The 15850-nt window shown below is 46.3% G+C and overlaps 1 long non-coding RNA gene across 1 annotated transcript; it reads left to right on the top strand.

Moving 5' to 3' along the window:
- Positions 1 to 5495: 5495 nt before the first annotated feature.
- On the top strand, positions 5496 to 14196 carry LOC146347345 (uncharacterized). Its single transcript, XR_014790268.1, has 2 exons — positions 5496 to 5593; positions 13835 to 14196. It is a non-coding gene; the product is annotated as an uncharacterized LOC146347345 (long non-coding RNA).
- The last annotated feature ends 1654 nt before the right edge of the window (positions 14197 to 15850 follow it).

The following is a 15850-nucleotide window of genomic DNA, read 5'->3' on the forward strand; positions in this document are numbered from 1 at the left end:
TTCACGCTTCTTATAATATAATCCTAATAGTCCATCTGGTCCCGAAGTTTTTCCCAATTTAATTTTTTTTATTGCTTCCACCATTTCATTTACTGTTATTGGGCCATTCATCATTTGTTTTTATTCCATAGTAATTTTTGGTAAATTTTGTTTATGAATATATTTATCCATTAATTCTGGGGAGATATCCTGTATACAAATTTGAATAATATTGATAAAAAGCTTTCTGAATTGCCACATTATTGGTTAATTCTAATCCACTTTCACTTATTTTCACAATTGTCTTCTTTTCTTTTTCCTTTCTGAGTTTATAGGCCAACCATCTTCCTGGTTTATTAGCAAATTAAAAATTTCTTTGTTTTACAAAGTTTAATTTTTTGGCATATCCTGGACTGTTAACATCGACAATTGTTGTTGGAGTAATTTAATCTGTTGTAGGACACTTGCTTTTCCCGGTTTTTTCTTTAGGAATTCTTCTTCCTCCTTTATCTGTTTTAGAATATTTTATATCTTCTCTTCTCTTTTTCAGTTGTGTGTTTTGTTGTATAAAATAACCTCTCATATAGGCCTTACTTGCTTCCCATACTGTTCGGATATTTGTTCCCTTGTCCAGATTCAATTCAAAAAATTCTCTCAATTTCTTTTTAGTAATTGATATCACTAAAAATCACAATACTTCTATTTTGAAATATCATTTCATTCAATCTCCATCTAAAAGTAGTGCTTCCTTTCACAAATGACATAGATATAGGGTTATGGTCTGAAAATGATGTTGGTCGGACTTGTATTTTGCCAATTTTTGTAGCAAGCTCTTTATTTGTCAAAATCATATCAATCCTTGAAAAAGATTTATGTTTTTCTGAAAAATATGTATATTCCTTTGAGTTTCCATTTTTATCTCTCCATACATCTACTAAAGCCAAATTGTCCATCAATTCAAAGAAACTTTTAGGTAATTTCCCTTGATTACACTTTATTTTTTCCTCCAATATTCTATCCATTTGAGGTGCAATCACCCCATTCCAATCTCCCATTAAACACCAACTGTCAAAAGTTAGATCCACGAGTCTGGATAAGAGATCCTCATAAAATTCCGCTTTGTGGTCATTAGGTGCATAAACCCCAAACGTCAACGTTGATACACCATTCAGTGTAATTTTAACTCCCACAAAATGACCTTGTTCATCTGACAATACCAATTCCTGTCCCAAATGTGGCTTAAGATATAAAACTACTCCATTTTTCTTTTTTTCGGCTTTCTCTTCACCTAGTTTTTTATTAATTAAATATTTGTTACCTTCTTTCTTAATATGGGTTTCTTGTAAGCATATTATATCTTGTTTCAATTTTTGTAAATAGTAAAATATTTTCTTTCTCTTTTGAGGAGCACTCACCCCATTAATGTTCAAAGTTAAACATCAATATAATGTTTAATATTAAACATTTATAACCCATTTTTTAGAAAATATAAGATTAAGGTACTTCCTTAATTTCCACCTGTTGCACCCTGAGTGTACATCAGGTTGCACCTCTTCTTGTACATCAGGTTGTAAGTCTGTCCAATCTTCGAAGTTCGAAGGAACTTTCTTGCTTTTTGAACTGAGTTCAACTTAAATCTCTGTTCTCTGTAAGAGAAGACCACACCTTCTGGGAATTCTCATCTAACCATGATCTTTTTCTCTTTCAGGATAGTTGTTAAAAATGTATAATCTCTCCTTTTCCTCAGAAATCTTCCAGGAATTTCTTTCATGATGATAATCTCTTTGCCCACCATCTTCAATTTAGTTTTATAGTGTTCCTGGAGAACTGAATTCCTTATAGTTTTCTTTACAAAATGGTCAATAATATCTCTGGGTAGACCTTTTGTTTTTGCATATGTCGAATTCAGTCTGTAAGCTCGATCTATTTCGATTTCCATGGCTTTCTCTTCTTTACTCAAAAAACCTGCTATAGTCTTTACCAATTCCGTTCTGAGGTCAGGTTCGGCACTGCCATAACTTTCCATGACCCCTCTAAAACTTAATGAGCTTTCCTTGTCTTTAAGCTAGGGGTGCACAAAAGTCACTTACCTGTCCTCGAAGCTTTTCGCGGTGGGGGGGAGGCGCTTCGCTGCTCCCCCCGTGAAGTTCAGGCCGGGGGGGAGGCTTCCCGCCTCGCCCAGCCGAAATTCAGGCCAGGGGGGAGGCTTCCCGCCTCGCCCAGCCGAAATTCAGGCCGGGGAGGAGGCGCCTCGCCTCGCCCAGCCGCGAACTAAAAAGTTAAAAAAAAAAAATGCCCCCGTGATAGGCTACGTGACGATTAACGTAGCCTATCACGGCTAGATCTGCAAAGTCAGCCGTGATAGGCTACGTAAATCGTCACGTAGCCTATCACGGGTGACTTTAAAAAAAAAAAAAAGCGCGTACGCAAATGGCGGCCCCCATAGGGAGCCGCCATTCGCGTTCCTTATTTGGTCACTGTAGTCTACGTAAATCTTTCCGTAGACTACGGCGAAAATAAGGGCAACGCTATTTGCGTAAAGATTTACGTAGACTGCAGTGACCAAATAAGGAACGGGAATGGCGGCTCCCTATGGGGGCCGTCATTATCCGTACGCGCTTTTTTTTTTTTTTTTAAGTCACCCGTGATAGGCTACGTGACGATTTACGTAGCCTATCACGGCTGACTTTGCAGATCTAGCCGTGATAGGCTACATTAATCATCACGTAGCCTATCACGGGGGCGTTTTTTTTTTCTTTTATTGGAATGGCGGCGGCGGCAGCAGCCGGTTGAAAGACCGGCTGCCGCTCCCGCCCCGGACGAAGAACCGCCGACCGGACCCGCTGCGGGGAGGGACATTCGCCAAAGGTAAGTCCCGTCCCGGGGGGGGCTGCGGGGGGTGTGTGGAGAATTTCTCCCCGAAACTTGTTCGGGGGGCTGAACACGTTGGTGCTCGGCCCCCCGAAGTTTCGGGGAGAAATTCTCCGCCAACCCTACTTTAAGCTCAAGCCAAGCTAAGGCATCCTGCTCACGCTCTAACTCTGTAGTTACAATTTCTTCATTATTTTCCAGTACTTCCACTCTGTCATTATTTTTAAATTCTTCTGTTCTTTGATTTAATGCATCATCTAATTTCTTAAATTCTTGTCTCAATTCTTACTTCATGTCTTTAATCTCCTCCTTTACCTCCAATACTTGCCTTTCCATCCATTTTTCTATACGTTCTTCCAAGGTGCCCATCCTTTGTTCTATATGTTGTTCAAAAGTAGGGGTGTACGAAACACTTACCTTGTTCCACTGGGGCCATCCGTGGTGGGGGGGAGGCGCTCCGTCGTCCCTCCCAGAATCCTTCCCAGCTGGCTCCGCTCCGCGGCGACTCCACAGAGCCGCTGGCTGGGGCTGCCTGCAGCCGGACCTCCATCCACTGCTGGGCTGCAGCCACAAATGGCGGCCGCCATAGCGGCCAACACTTGCGTCCCTGCCATAGCCGTGATAGGCTACGTATATATTTACGTAGCCTATCATGGCAAAAGGCAGGAACACAAATGGCAGCTGCTACGCCATTTGCATTCCTACGTAGCCCGTGATAGGCTACATATATATTTACATAGCCTATCACGGCAAAAGACAGGGACACAAATGGCATCCCTGTGTTAGCCATGATAGGCTATGTAGATACTTACGTAGCCTATCACGGCTTGGCAGCGACACAAATGGCAGCCGGCGTAGCGGCCACCATTTGCGGCTGCAGCCCAGCAGTGGCCGGAAGACCACCCGGAGCTGCCACCGCCACCAGAGCTGCCGCCAGAGCCGCCCCCGGAGCCAGGTAGGCTCCGTCCCAGGGAGATTCCACAGGGTGGCGGGGGGAATTGCCACGTTCCTCCACAGACTCCGGGGGGCCGGATTCTAAGGAATCCAGCCTCACTGGAGTCCGTGGCGGAATTGTCCAACATCCCTATTCAAAACCGCCCATCCTTTGTTCTATGTGTAGTTCAAAAACCTCCATCTCTTTGCTTATAGCATCTATAATATTCGGTGTTTGTTCATCCAAGGCCATCTTTTGTATATCTTGCTTCTGCTCAGGTACCTCTTCCTTGCTTATAGATGTTGCTTTCACTGATAATTTCATAGGGATGTCGGAGAATTTCTCCACAAATCTCCGGGAAGCTGAATGCCAACGCATTCGGCCTCCCGAAATTGGTGGGGAAGTTCTTCGACAGCCCCCCGCCCCCCCCGGGATGTGGTCGAATGTCCCTCGCGGCAGCAGGTCCCGGCGGCGTGGTGGCGGTGGTGGCCGGTCTTCCGACCGGCTGCCGCCGCCGCCATTTCCAAGCTCGTGTGTGGGGGGGGGAAAAACGTGATAGGCTACGTAAAGATTTACATAGCCTATCACGGCTAGATTTTCAAAGTCTGCCGTGATAGGCTACGTAAATCTTTACGTACAAATAAGGAACGCAAATGGCGGCACCCATGGGCACCGCCATTTGCGTACGCACTTTTTTTTTTTCTTTCAAAGTCAGCCGTGATAGGCTACATAAAGATTTATGTAGCCTATCATGGCTGACTTTGAAAATCTAGCCGTGATAGGCTATGTAAATCTTTACGTAGCCTATCACGTTTTGGTTTTTTTTTTTTGTTACACTTTTTTCTTCCGCGGCCGGGGAGATGGGGCGCCTCCCCCCCGGCCAGAATTTCGGCGAGGAGGAGCGGGGTGCCTCCCCACCTGCCAAGAATTTTCGGGGGGAGAAACGAAGCACCTCCCCCCCACCCCGAAAAAAGCTGCGGGACGAGGTAAGGGACTTTCGTCCATCCCTATAATTTCATAGCTCCCGTTGGAGTCTCTTTTAGAGAGCCTTTCCTGGATTTCGTATTTCTACTTGATTGTTCTGTAGGCATCTCCCAGGTATTCGCTCTAATTCGCGTTATTCTGATATCCTTTGCTGGTTTATCCAAAGTCATAGCACTCATTCAATTATCTTTGCATTATTTCCTTTATAAATTAGTCTGTCTGGATATCCAGTAAATTGTTGATCCTCCAGTCCCAAAAGAGATCTCTCTCAGTATCAAAAGGAGAAAAGGAGATTAAAAAAAACATAAAAAGAAGAAAGATTTGCATAAGCTGCTGGTCTTTTAGCATCCAACAGGTGTCAGCAATACTCCTTCTTTATTCAGTTGTTATTGTTATTGTTCCAGCCTATTCCAGGCTTTCTGCCAAAGATTTATTTATTTTGGCTTCGCTTTCTCAAGGTCATGCAGAAGATAAAGGGAACGGGGCAAAAACATAGCTTTCAGCCATATTAATTCAAACATCAAAACCTTCAAACAATGATTTAAAGAAATAAAAAGTTAATTTGATTGTAATCCTGATTCAAAATACAAACAGTATTCTTTCTTTTTTCTTCTTTTGAAAGAACCTCTTGAGTTGCACCCTCCGCTCTTCTAAGATTTCATCCGGATGGTACTGCAGGCTTCCCCTTTGTTTTCCAGGGGGGGGGGGGAAGTTTCTCAATCTTTTCACAGCTGTTTGAAAGAAGCAACCTGCGGAGCCCCACAAGTCACTGCCAGAACGACATGGCTCCTTACCGGAAGTCCTGTTGTGCCCAGCTGGATTTTCGTAAGTACAGCAGCCGAGGGCTGGGGATCGGGGAGGGGGAGTGGCTGTTATCTACCGAGAGTCCTTGGTCCTCACCAGACCCCCTCTCCAGGAGACCAAGGTTGCTGAGTGCATGTACTGGAGGTTGAGCCTGAAGGGAAATCTGAGGATTCTGCCCGTGTACCATCCACCCCGCTCCACGACTGACTCCCTGACCGAGGTGCTTGAGGTAGTCTCTGATGTGCATGTGCAGTCCCCTAACTTATTGGTGTTGGGGGACTTCAATGTACATTCAGAGGCCGTCCTCACAGGGGCAGCTCGGGACTTAATGGAGACCATGGCTTCCTGGGAGCTGTACCCTATTCCAACTGGGCCCACCCATGTAGCTGGTCATGCACTAGAGCTTGTGTTTGTTTCTAGAGAAGCGGGGAGTGATCTGGAAGTCGGGGGTATATCCACCACCCCCTTGTCATGGTCAGATCACTATCTGGTGATGTTGGACTTCTCAGTTCCACAACCCCTCGCAGGAGTTAAACCATTAAAATGTTTGAATGGTTTTAAACCATTAAGATGCCCCAGGAATCTTATGGATCCGAATGGATTCCTGAATGCGCTTGGGGATTCACTGGAGCATGCGAACGGCCACTCGGTTGAGACCCTGGTGGGTGGCTGGAATGCTGCAATCACTGGGGCATTAGATCGGGTGGCTCTGAAATGCCCTCTTGAACAGGGTTCAAACTGCACCATGGTTTAATTTGCGGTTATGAGCTCAAGCTACGTAAGGGATTAGAGATCCTAATCAGAAGGTGTTTAAAGTGGCCATTAGGAGGTCACTATCCCTAATCTCTGGTGTAGGGTTTTTTTGCGGTGCAAAAAACTTCTCTCCCCCTACTTTTCTTTTCTGCTCTTACATGCCCACTGTTGTGAGCTTGCCTGCAATGAAATTTTGAAGAGGGAGAAGGAAGGGAAGAAAGAGCTCCATGTGAAATACTAGTATTTCACACAGCATCAGATTTTACTGCCCCGAACTGGAACCTTTGGCTTCTGCAAAAGTTTAGTAGCTTCAGTTCAGCAGAAGATCCAATCAGCCTCCACAAAATTCTTTCTCCCCCTCCACTTTAATTTCTCCTAAATAGCTGTAGGACTCAAATAATCCCAAAGGGAGGGTTAGGACTATGTGGCATCATGATCAAGAAACTTCTGGGGCTTTTAAATAGGTTCTACAGTTTTAAAAAAGCTAGAAAAAGCCCCCAGCCACCTCATCTCATAAAGTTCATTTAAGTACATGCAATCCTTACAAACCTTCCACAGCCTCTAAATTCGTCTGAAGTACTACCTCTCTGAAAGGAGTCACTTGGCTTGGGGAATTCTCCCCACACACACACACACACACACACACACACATTTCCAACCACCATTCTTCTTTTCTTCTTCCTTCCCCTATCCTGTTCTTTCTTTCTGTTCTTTATTCCACCCAGAGCATACAGTGTCTTGGGGAATCCTTAAAGAGAATTCTCTTTGGTGGGCAAGAGAAGTTCTGAACTGTATTTGACTTCATACAAACAGACAAGAGGGTTGGTTTTTCTCCTTCTCACTCAAGTCTCTGAGAAAAGTGGGTTCACGTGGTTGCAGAGAAACAAATCTGAGACTGTTTTGTTTGTCACTTGCCATTATCGGGCAATAGGAAGGGCTGCAGTTCAGTGGCAGAGCACATGCGTGGTATGCAGAAGGTCCCAGGTTCAATTCCTCAGGATCTCCAGGTAGGGCTAGGAAAGAATCCTGCCTGAAACCCTGAAAAGCTAGTGCTGCCAGTCAGTGTCGACAACACTGGGCTTGATGGACCCAGGGTCTGACTCAGTACAAGGCACCTTGCTATGTTCCTATGAACAGAAAGCTTTAATAAAAAAGGAGTTTTTGGTTTGTTTTTTAAGTGGAAGGAAAGGAAATGTTCCTCTTGTGCAAGCACCTGGTCATTACTGACCCCTAGAGGGACGCCACTTTCGCTGGCGTTTTCGTGGCAGACTGTAGCGGGGTGGTTTGCCATTGCCTTCCGCAGTCATGACTATCTTTCTCACAGCAAGCTGGGTGCTCATTTTACCGACCTCGGAAGGATGGAGGGCTGAGTTGACCTGAGCTGGCTACCCGAGACCCGGCTTCTGCTGGGATCGAACTCAGGTCGTGGGGAGAGTTTTGGTTGCAATACTGCCGCCTACCACTTTGCGCTAATTTATGCAATCCTATGTATGCCTACTGAGAAGTCCCATTATGTTTATTGAGGCTTACCCTCAGGAAAGTGTGCATAGGATTCCAGCACAAGTTACTTTTGCAGGGAGGTTTGCACCTTGATGTTCTGCATGTTTACTCAGAAATAAGTCCTGAGTTGTGAGCATGGTACTGCAGGCTTAATACAGTGCCTACCCAATTCTGTCCAATGAATTGACTACCCTTTCAGCTCAGTCCTATGCATGTTTTGTCATTTGGGGGTTTGGGGGGGGTTGCATGAACTCTAGCTTCAGTGGTGAGGGAAAGGCACTTAGTGCATGCTCAGAGTTTCTCCATAACTGAGCCCTAGTTTTGAAAACAGACTGATTGGCTGAATCCTGGTAAAGTCTTGGCACAAATGAAGTTATGGGGAGGAAGATACAATGAGAGCTTGTGCATAGAGAGGAGTTGCACAAAACAAGACATCTGTTTTTATGAAAAGTTGCTGGAGGATGGTAGGATGAGGAGGGATGGTTGCATGGAGTGGAATAGAATTGGTGGGGGGAGAATGCTTAGTGGTGAAAGAAGAACATTCCGCACATACTCAGAGGCAATCTCTTTTTAAGAAGATAAGAGCTGTGCTGCATCAGACCAAGCTCCATCTAGTCCAGCTTTCTGTTCTCACAGTGGCCAACCAGATGCCCATGGGAAACCTTCAAGCAGGACATGAGTGCAATAGCACCTTCCCACCCATGTTCCCCTGCTGCTAACTTTGGTGAAATGTAAATAAATTCTAGTAATTCTAAATTAGACTGCATGTATATCCTTCAGAAACAGCTCTAATGACCTGTGCATTTTCATACAAATTTACCCAAAAACTATTGGGGAAGGGGTGAATGGAAAGGAAAGGAAATCACTCCCTCCCCCAAACTGGAGAACTCCCTCCACATGAACTGCTGCACCTATCCTTCTGAAACTTCACTGGTTTCTTACTTAGGGACAACTGTAGGCTGTCTGTAACTTTCAAAACAATGGTCCATAAGGACCATAGGGAGATAAGTATGTCCTCTTTTGGAGACCTCAAAATGTCAAGGCCATCCTTGCACAAAAACCCTTGTGGCTATCATTCTGAAATTTGGCACACATGATCTCCTCTGATGGGGCAATGAATCCTGAAATTTTTATCCAATTCTTCCAAGAAATTAAAATGTTATTGGCAGTTCCTTTTAAAAGAAAATCAAAATATAAACCCTGCATCTATTTTTCTGACTTTAGGTAGGTGTAATCCCCTTCTAAGAGGCTACTATGCCTGAAATTATCCAGTTCTGAGCAAGAGAAAAAAGTAGAGATGGCGGAGAATTTCTCCCCGAATCTTCGCGGGGCCGAGCGCCAACGCATTCGGCCCCCCAAAATCGGCGGTGAAATTCTCCGCCACCCCCCCGTCACCCCCCCAGGATGGGACTTACCGTAGCCGAATGTCCCTCCCGGCGGCGGGTCCTGGCGGCGGTTCGGCGGGCTTTCGGTGGGGGCGGGGGCGGCAGCCGGTCTTTCGACCGGCTGCCGCCACCGCCATTACAGCTGAAGTAAAAAACAACAACAACCCCGTGATAGGCTACGTAACGATTAACGTAGCCTATCACGGCTAGATCTCCAAAGTCAGCCGTGATAGGCTACATTAATCGTTACGTAGCCTATCACAGGTGACTTTGGGGGGGGAAAAAATGTGCGTACGCAAATGGCGGCCCCCATGGGGCGCCGCCATTTGCGTTCCTTATTTGGTCCCTGTAGTCTACGTAAAGATTTACGTAGACTACGGCGAAAATAAGGGCAACGCAAATAGCTTTTTTGCAAATAGCAAAAAGTTACAGGGTGTTTTTTTTTCTAATTTTCCATGGTAGTTAACAGGAAGCATAAAGACTCATTTTTCTAAACCTTGACTCAAGTTTGGTGCTGAGCTGAAGCAGTCTGACTACAAATTGGCCCGAGCAGAGGTGGGATGTTTTCCAAAATGCTGAATCAGGGTCTGAGTTGAAGTGGGGTGGGGGGTCAGTGCACACTTATGTAGTATGCATGTAATCTATACACACACGCAAGCACACTGCATGCATGCACCACACACACACACACACACATATTAGACATGTGCTTAGACTCGTGTGTGTATGCAAATTTGTGTAATGGGCCTGTGTGCCCATTACATCTTTTAAGACCCTAGCAATGCCCCTGGCCACAGGGTTCCATCCTCTCCCCGATGCTATTTAACATCTATGTGAAGCTGCTGGGGGCTATCATCAGGAGGTTTGGGGTGCGGTGTCATCAATATGCAGATGACATGCAGCTCTACCTCACATTCAAATCTTCACCAAGTTTGGCTGTAGAATCCCTGTCCAAATGTCTGGAGATGGTGAGTGGCTGGATGGGGAGGAATAAGCTGAAGCTGAACCCTGACAAGACCAAGGTCTTATCATCCTCTTGGAGATAAGAGGAGGTTGGGGGATGTTGACCTGGTGTTGAATGGGGTACGGCTACCCTTGAAAGACCAGGTCCGCAGCCTGGAGGTCATTTTAGACCCCCAGCTGTCCATGGAGGCTGAAGTGTCAGCTGTGAGCCGGACAGTGCTGTACCAACTCCATCTGATACGGCGGCTGTGCCCCTACCTTCCTGACCATCTGTTCCCATCGGTAGTACATGCCCTGGTCTCCTCTTGTTTAGACTACTGTAATGCGCTCTATGTGGGGTTACCCTTGAAGACGGTTCGGAAGCTGCAGCTGGTACAGAACGCAGCGGCTCGCCTGATTAAAGGCAGCCGCCGGTGAGATCACATCACTCTGGTGCTAAAGGAGTTGCACTGGTTACCAGTTGTTTTCTGGGCCAAATTCAGGGTGTTGGTTTTGACCTTTAAAACCCTATATGGTTCCGGCCCAGCCTATCTCAAGGTGCACCTCCAGCAACACCAGACAGGCTGCTCAACAAGATCAGCTTCAGATGGCCTTCTCTCTGTCCCATCAGCCAGGACAGCTAGGCTGGTGAGGACAAGGGAGAGGGCCTTCTCTGTGGTGGCGCCCACTTTGTGGAACTTCCTCCCTAGGGAACTCTGCCATGCCCCCTCTTTAATGAGCTTCGGCTGAAAACTTGGTTGTTCAGGCAGGCATTTGGGGTGAGTTAGGGTATTTTTAAACAATGTTTTAATGTATAATTTTACTGTTTTAAATTGTACTGTTGTACATCACCCAGAGTAGCCGGGTGACTGGCCAGATGGGCGATTAAGAAAATTAATAAAGAAAGAAATTTACTAAATACATACATACATACATACATACATAAAGGAACCCCCCCACCCCGAAACTCCCCTTCCTGCAGAAACCTCCTGCTGCTGCCCTGTTCCTATGGAAGATGCTCCTGGTCAAGAAGCAAGGACCTCCGTCATGTCAGGTCTCCCGGCTGTGGGATATAGGCTGTATCAGTGTCCTGCATCTCATGCCCTGGAAGAACTGAGTTCTTCAGAACCTGGCTCCCCATGGTTGGACCTGACTCTACAGCATCCCTTTATGACTCAGCATCAGTATCACAGGCTATAGCTGCCCCCAAATTGGGGCACGGTCTCACATAGGATTCCAGCAGTGTCTCTCATTATGATTAATGCAGGGAACCATACAAGTGAGGGCAACGCAAACCACCCTTCCAAGAAAAAACAGAACAGGTGATACAGACTATATGAGGGCAGGTCTGCTTGGTTCACAACCTGCAGCCCAGAAGAACACCACATGCTAACTCCAACTTTCCTTTCTCAATAAGCAGGGTAGTGGAGAAGGAAGGAAAGGAGTTCCCAGACAAGGGGAGGAAAAACATGTCACAGCACCTGCTGCAGAACTCTCATAACAATGGCGGCCTTAACAGAGCTGACCTTGTTGAGTTTGAAGTAATGTGAAATTGTAGTGCAATGGGTCCAATTAACCACCTTACCAATGTCCTCAAATTGGCAGAGCTGCAGAGATGGCTGGTCCATGTACCAAGTGAGCAATCATCCCTATGGGTTGGAGACAATCCCTGTGTCATGGCTGAACCATGGGCCAAAGGTGAGGCACTAGAGAAGAGCAAGTCAGGACCAATCAGGAAGCAGGATCAAGAAGGGTGCCAGGTGCCAGGACCCAAAGATACAGAAAGAATCTGGAGCTATCAAAGATCTTGTTCCTCAAGCAAGGCTAAAATGAAACAGGAAGCTCTTTTATACCCCATCGTGTCCAGGAGAATCCAATAGCCAGCCTGGGTAGGCAGAGTCAATCCAGGGCCTGAGAACAGTAACCTGTCTCTGCAGAGGCTGCTAGTGATGTACGGATTCCCCACCATCCATTCCAGTGGGGAATCTGCAGGGGGGGTGATCTGTTCCTCCCGCCGGAATCCTTGCAGAGCAGCTCCACTCCGCGAGGATTCCACAGAGCCAAAGGCCACCCCTTCTGCCATCCGCATGCCCCAGATTCCCTCGTTTTTTTTCCAGCTCCCCAAACTTACATAAATAATTCCATAAGTACTGCCGAAAAAGCCTTTTTTGCGTGCCCGCCGTTGGTCTCCGTAAGCCTATTTGTTTTTGTAAAAAGGGTAAAGCCCTTCGCGGGGATTTCCCATGTAACGTCTGCTTACCTGACCTCACCGGACCTGACCTGACCTCACCGGACCTGACCTCACCGGACTGGTCCTGACCTCATCTCACCTGACCTCACCTCCACAGACAATAAAGAGAAAAGATGGAGGATTTCTGTGGACTTCAAGACCCAGACCCAGCGAAAGAAAGCTTCGGGTCACAGGGAAAATGCCTCGTAAAAAGGGTAGAGCTGTTCGCATTCTTCCTCCTCCGTTTCCGATTTACGGATTTCTTTTTATAATTATTAAATAATTTCTTTTCGTAATTCCGGGCCGCCCCGTTCCGAAGAGGATTCTGCGGACCAGATTTGTCAGAACTCGATCCCATTTAAAATTCAGGCAGAATTCTCTGACATCCCTAGAGGCTGCTACATGTAGTTCAGTGGCTCACTTCATTGCAGAGCCACACCAATTCAGACACCTCTTGTTTCAGGTCCTGACACCTTGGCTTTCTATACAAGAGAGACACACTCCTGGACCCATGCGCTAACAATGGAGCTGTATATATCATTGCCATTGGCAGCTGTCTTTTATGACAAAAAAAAGGCTGCCAGTGTCTGTTCTCCCCAGAACATTGTAGATAGACCCTACTTTTGTGTCATAGTTTCTCCTTGGGGTGAGAAGGATTGCATGAGAAGTCAAGAAGGATGATTCCCTGTGTTCTATGGAAAATAGAGTTTACCATAGGGATGAAGGCTATATCAGGATAGGATAAAAGGACAGGCAAGCATTAGAAGTCATTGAATTCTCCAGCTTGATTAAAATCAGAGCTGGAGAAGACGTCACAGCTGAAGACCTGATCCTGGGAAACCTGGGATTGGGTACAAAAGTTCACACCTTCAAGAGACCTTTGTAGCCCAAGAGTCTCCCATGGGGGAGTGGACACTTCCCCCATCTGCATTTTCCCAGGAATCAGCTCTTCAAATCAGGGTCCTAGTAAAGCAAGGGGAAAAGGTTGTTTTGTTTGAGGGATGGGTTTAAGAGCTGGCCATCAGAAAATTGGGAATGGGGAACATTTTCTTGGGTTTCCTAGGGTGTGCCCAGAATTGGTTCAGCAATGAACCATGCTGCTTAGCCATTTGGGGGTAAATACTAGTGCTGATCAGATGGGAGCTGAGGGTTGCTGAGGGGAGCTTGTCCAGAGCAGCAGAGCTACACACAATGGATAGCCAGAACATGATACTTCAAGATCACTATTTCTATCCTCAAAAGAGAGGGCCTTCTTTGTGGTGGTGCCCTGAGTTTGGAATGGCATCCAAAAGGAAATACAGTTGACACTAAATCTATACTCTTTTCTGTGCTAAATGAAAACATTCCTGTTTGTCCAGACATTTTAAGAAGATTTTTAATATGTTGAAATCCTGATATCTGAAAATGTTAAATGAAATTTCATTCTGAATTTTAAATCCATATCTGTTCCAGAGTGGAGCAGTACCAGACTATCTGAGGCTGGAAGATCCATCTTGCTCCCCAGGCTCTAATATTGGGGCTGACAATGCAGGCCCCAAATCTGAGGGTCACTGGAACGTCACACTGTCAGTGACTAGAAGCCTTCTTAGAGATTCCTACTGTGTAATCCTTGGCCTATTGGAAGATACTATTTTTGTTGGCTTGATCAAATTTACATTTCTAATTGAATTGTTTGAAATACTGTTATGATTTAGGAATTATGAAACCATTTATGTGATTGGCTTGATTGTACTAATGCTTTGCTATATTCTGATGGACTGTTATTAATGTATTGCCTTCCAATGGGGATTTGTTTAATGTATTCTATACAGTGAGATATTTTGTGACTGTTTTTTTTAGTTGTTAAATTTGTATTCTGTCTTTCCACCAAAAGATGCTCAAGGTGGCTAACACTGATAACAAAAAGCACAATAAAATACAGTAAAACAGCAGCAAAATACAAAGTAAAAAACAAAAACAAAAACAAGGGAGCCAAAACATCAACAAAATCATTAAAAAGAACCAGTTAAAGCCAATTACGACATACTTACAATTCAGGTTATGTGTCAAAGGTAGGGGTGAACGAAAGTCACTTACCTTTTCTCGCAGCTTTTTCGCGGTGGGGGGGAGCGCTTCGCTGCTCCCCCCGCGAAGTTCAGGCCGGGGGGGGGAGGCTTCCCGCCTCGCCCGGCCGAAATTCAGGCCGGGGGGGGAGGCTTCCCGCCTCGCCCGGCCGAAATTCAGGCCGGGGAGGAGGCTTCCCGCCTCGCCCGGCCGAAATTCAGGCCGGGGAGGAGGCTTCCCGCCTCGCCCGGCCGCGAACACGAAAGTAAAAAAAAAAAAAAAAACACGTCCCCTGATAGGGTACGTGACGATTCACGTAGCCTATCACGGCTAGATCTGGAAAGTCAGCCGTGATAGGCTACGTGAATCGTCACGTAGCCTATCACGGGTGACTTTAAAAAAAAAAAAAAGCGCGTACGCGAATGGCGGCCCCCATAGGGAGCCGCCATTCGCGTTCCTTATTTAGTTGCTGTAGTCTACGTCAATGTTTACGTAGACTACGGCGAAAATAAGGGCAACGCAAATAGCGTTGCCCTTATTTTCGCCGTAGTCGATGTAAACATTGACGTAGACTACAGCGACCAAATAAGGAAGGGGAATGGCGGCTCCCTATGGGGGCCGCCATTATCCGTACACACTTTTTTTTTTTTTTTAAGTCACCCGTGATAGGCTACGTGACGATTCACGTAGCCTATCACGGCTGACTTTGCAAATCTTGCCGTGATAGGCTACGTGAATCGTCACGTAGCCTATCAGGGGACTTTTTTTTTTTTTCTTTCATTGCAATGGCGGGGGCGGCAGCCGGTCAAAAGACCGGCTGCCGCTCCCGCCCCGCTCGAACACTGGATGAACCGCCAGCCGGACCCGCCGCCGGGAGGGACATTCAGGGAAGGTAAGTCCCGTCCCGGGGGGGGCGGGGGGCGGGGGGGGCGGAGGTTTTCTCCCCGAAACTTGTTGGGGGAGCCGAACACGTTGGCGCTCGGCCCCCCGAAGTTTCGGGGAGAAATTCTCCGCCATCCCTAGTCAAAGGCCTGTCTAAATAACAATGTATTTGCTGTCCAGCAGAAGATAATCAGTCAGACATGGGGGTAGCCATGGAAAGGAGTTCCCGAGCCCAGAAACAGCCACTCTCTCAAGTTAAGAACATAAGAAGAGCATCCTGGATCAGACCAAGGGTCCATCTATTCCAGAGTTCTGTTCACACAATGGCCAACCAGCTGTCGACCAGGAACCCACAAGCAGGACATGAGCATAACAGCACCCTTCCACCCATGTTCCCCAGCAACTGGTGTACATAGGCTCACTTCTTCTGATACTTGAGGTAGCACATAGCCATCAAGACTAGTAGCTATTGATAGCCTTCTCCTCCAGGAATTTGTCCAACCCCTTTTTAAAGCCATCCAAATTGGTGGCCATCACTACATC

Source organism: Heloderma suspectum, chromosome 4, assembly GCF_057233095.1.
Source record: "Heloderma suspectum isolate Gila_16-S chromosome 4, 16-S_ref, whole genome shotgun sequence".
NCBI lineage: Eukaryota > Metazoa > Chordata > Lepidosauria > Squamata > Helodermatidae > Heloderma > Heloderma suspectum.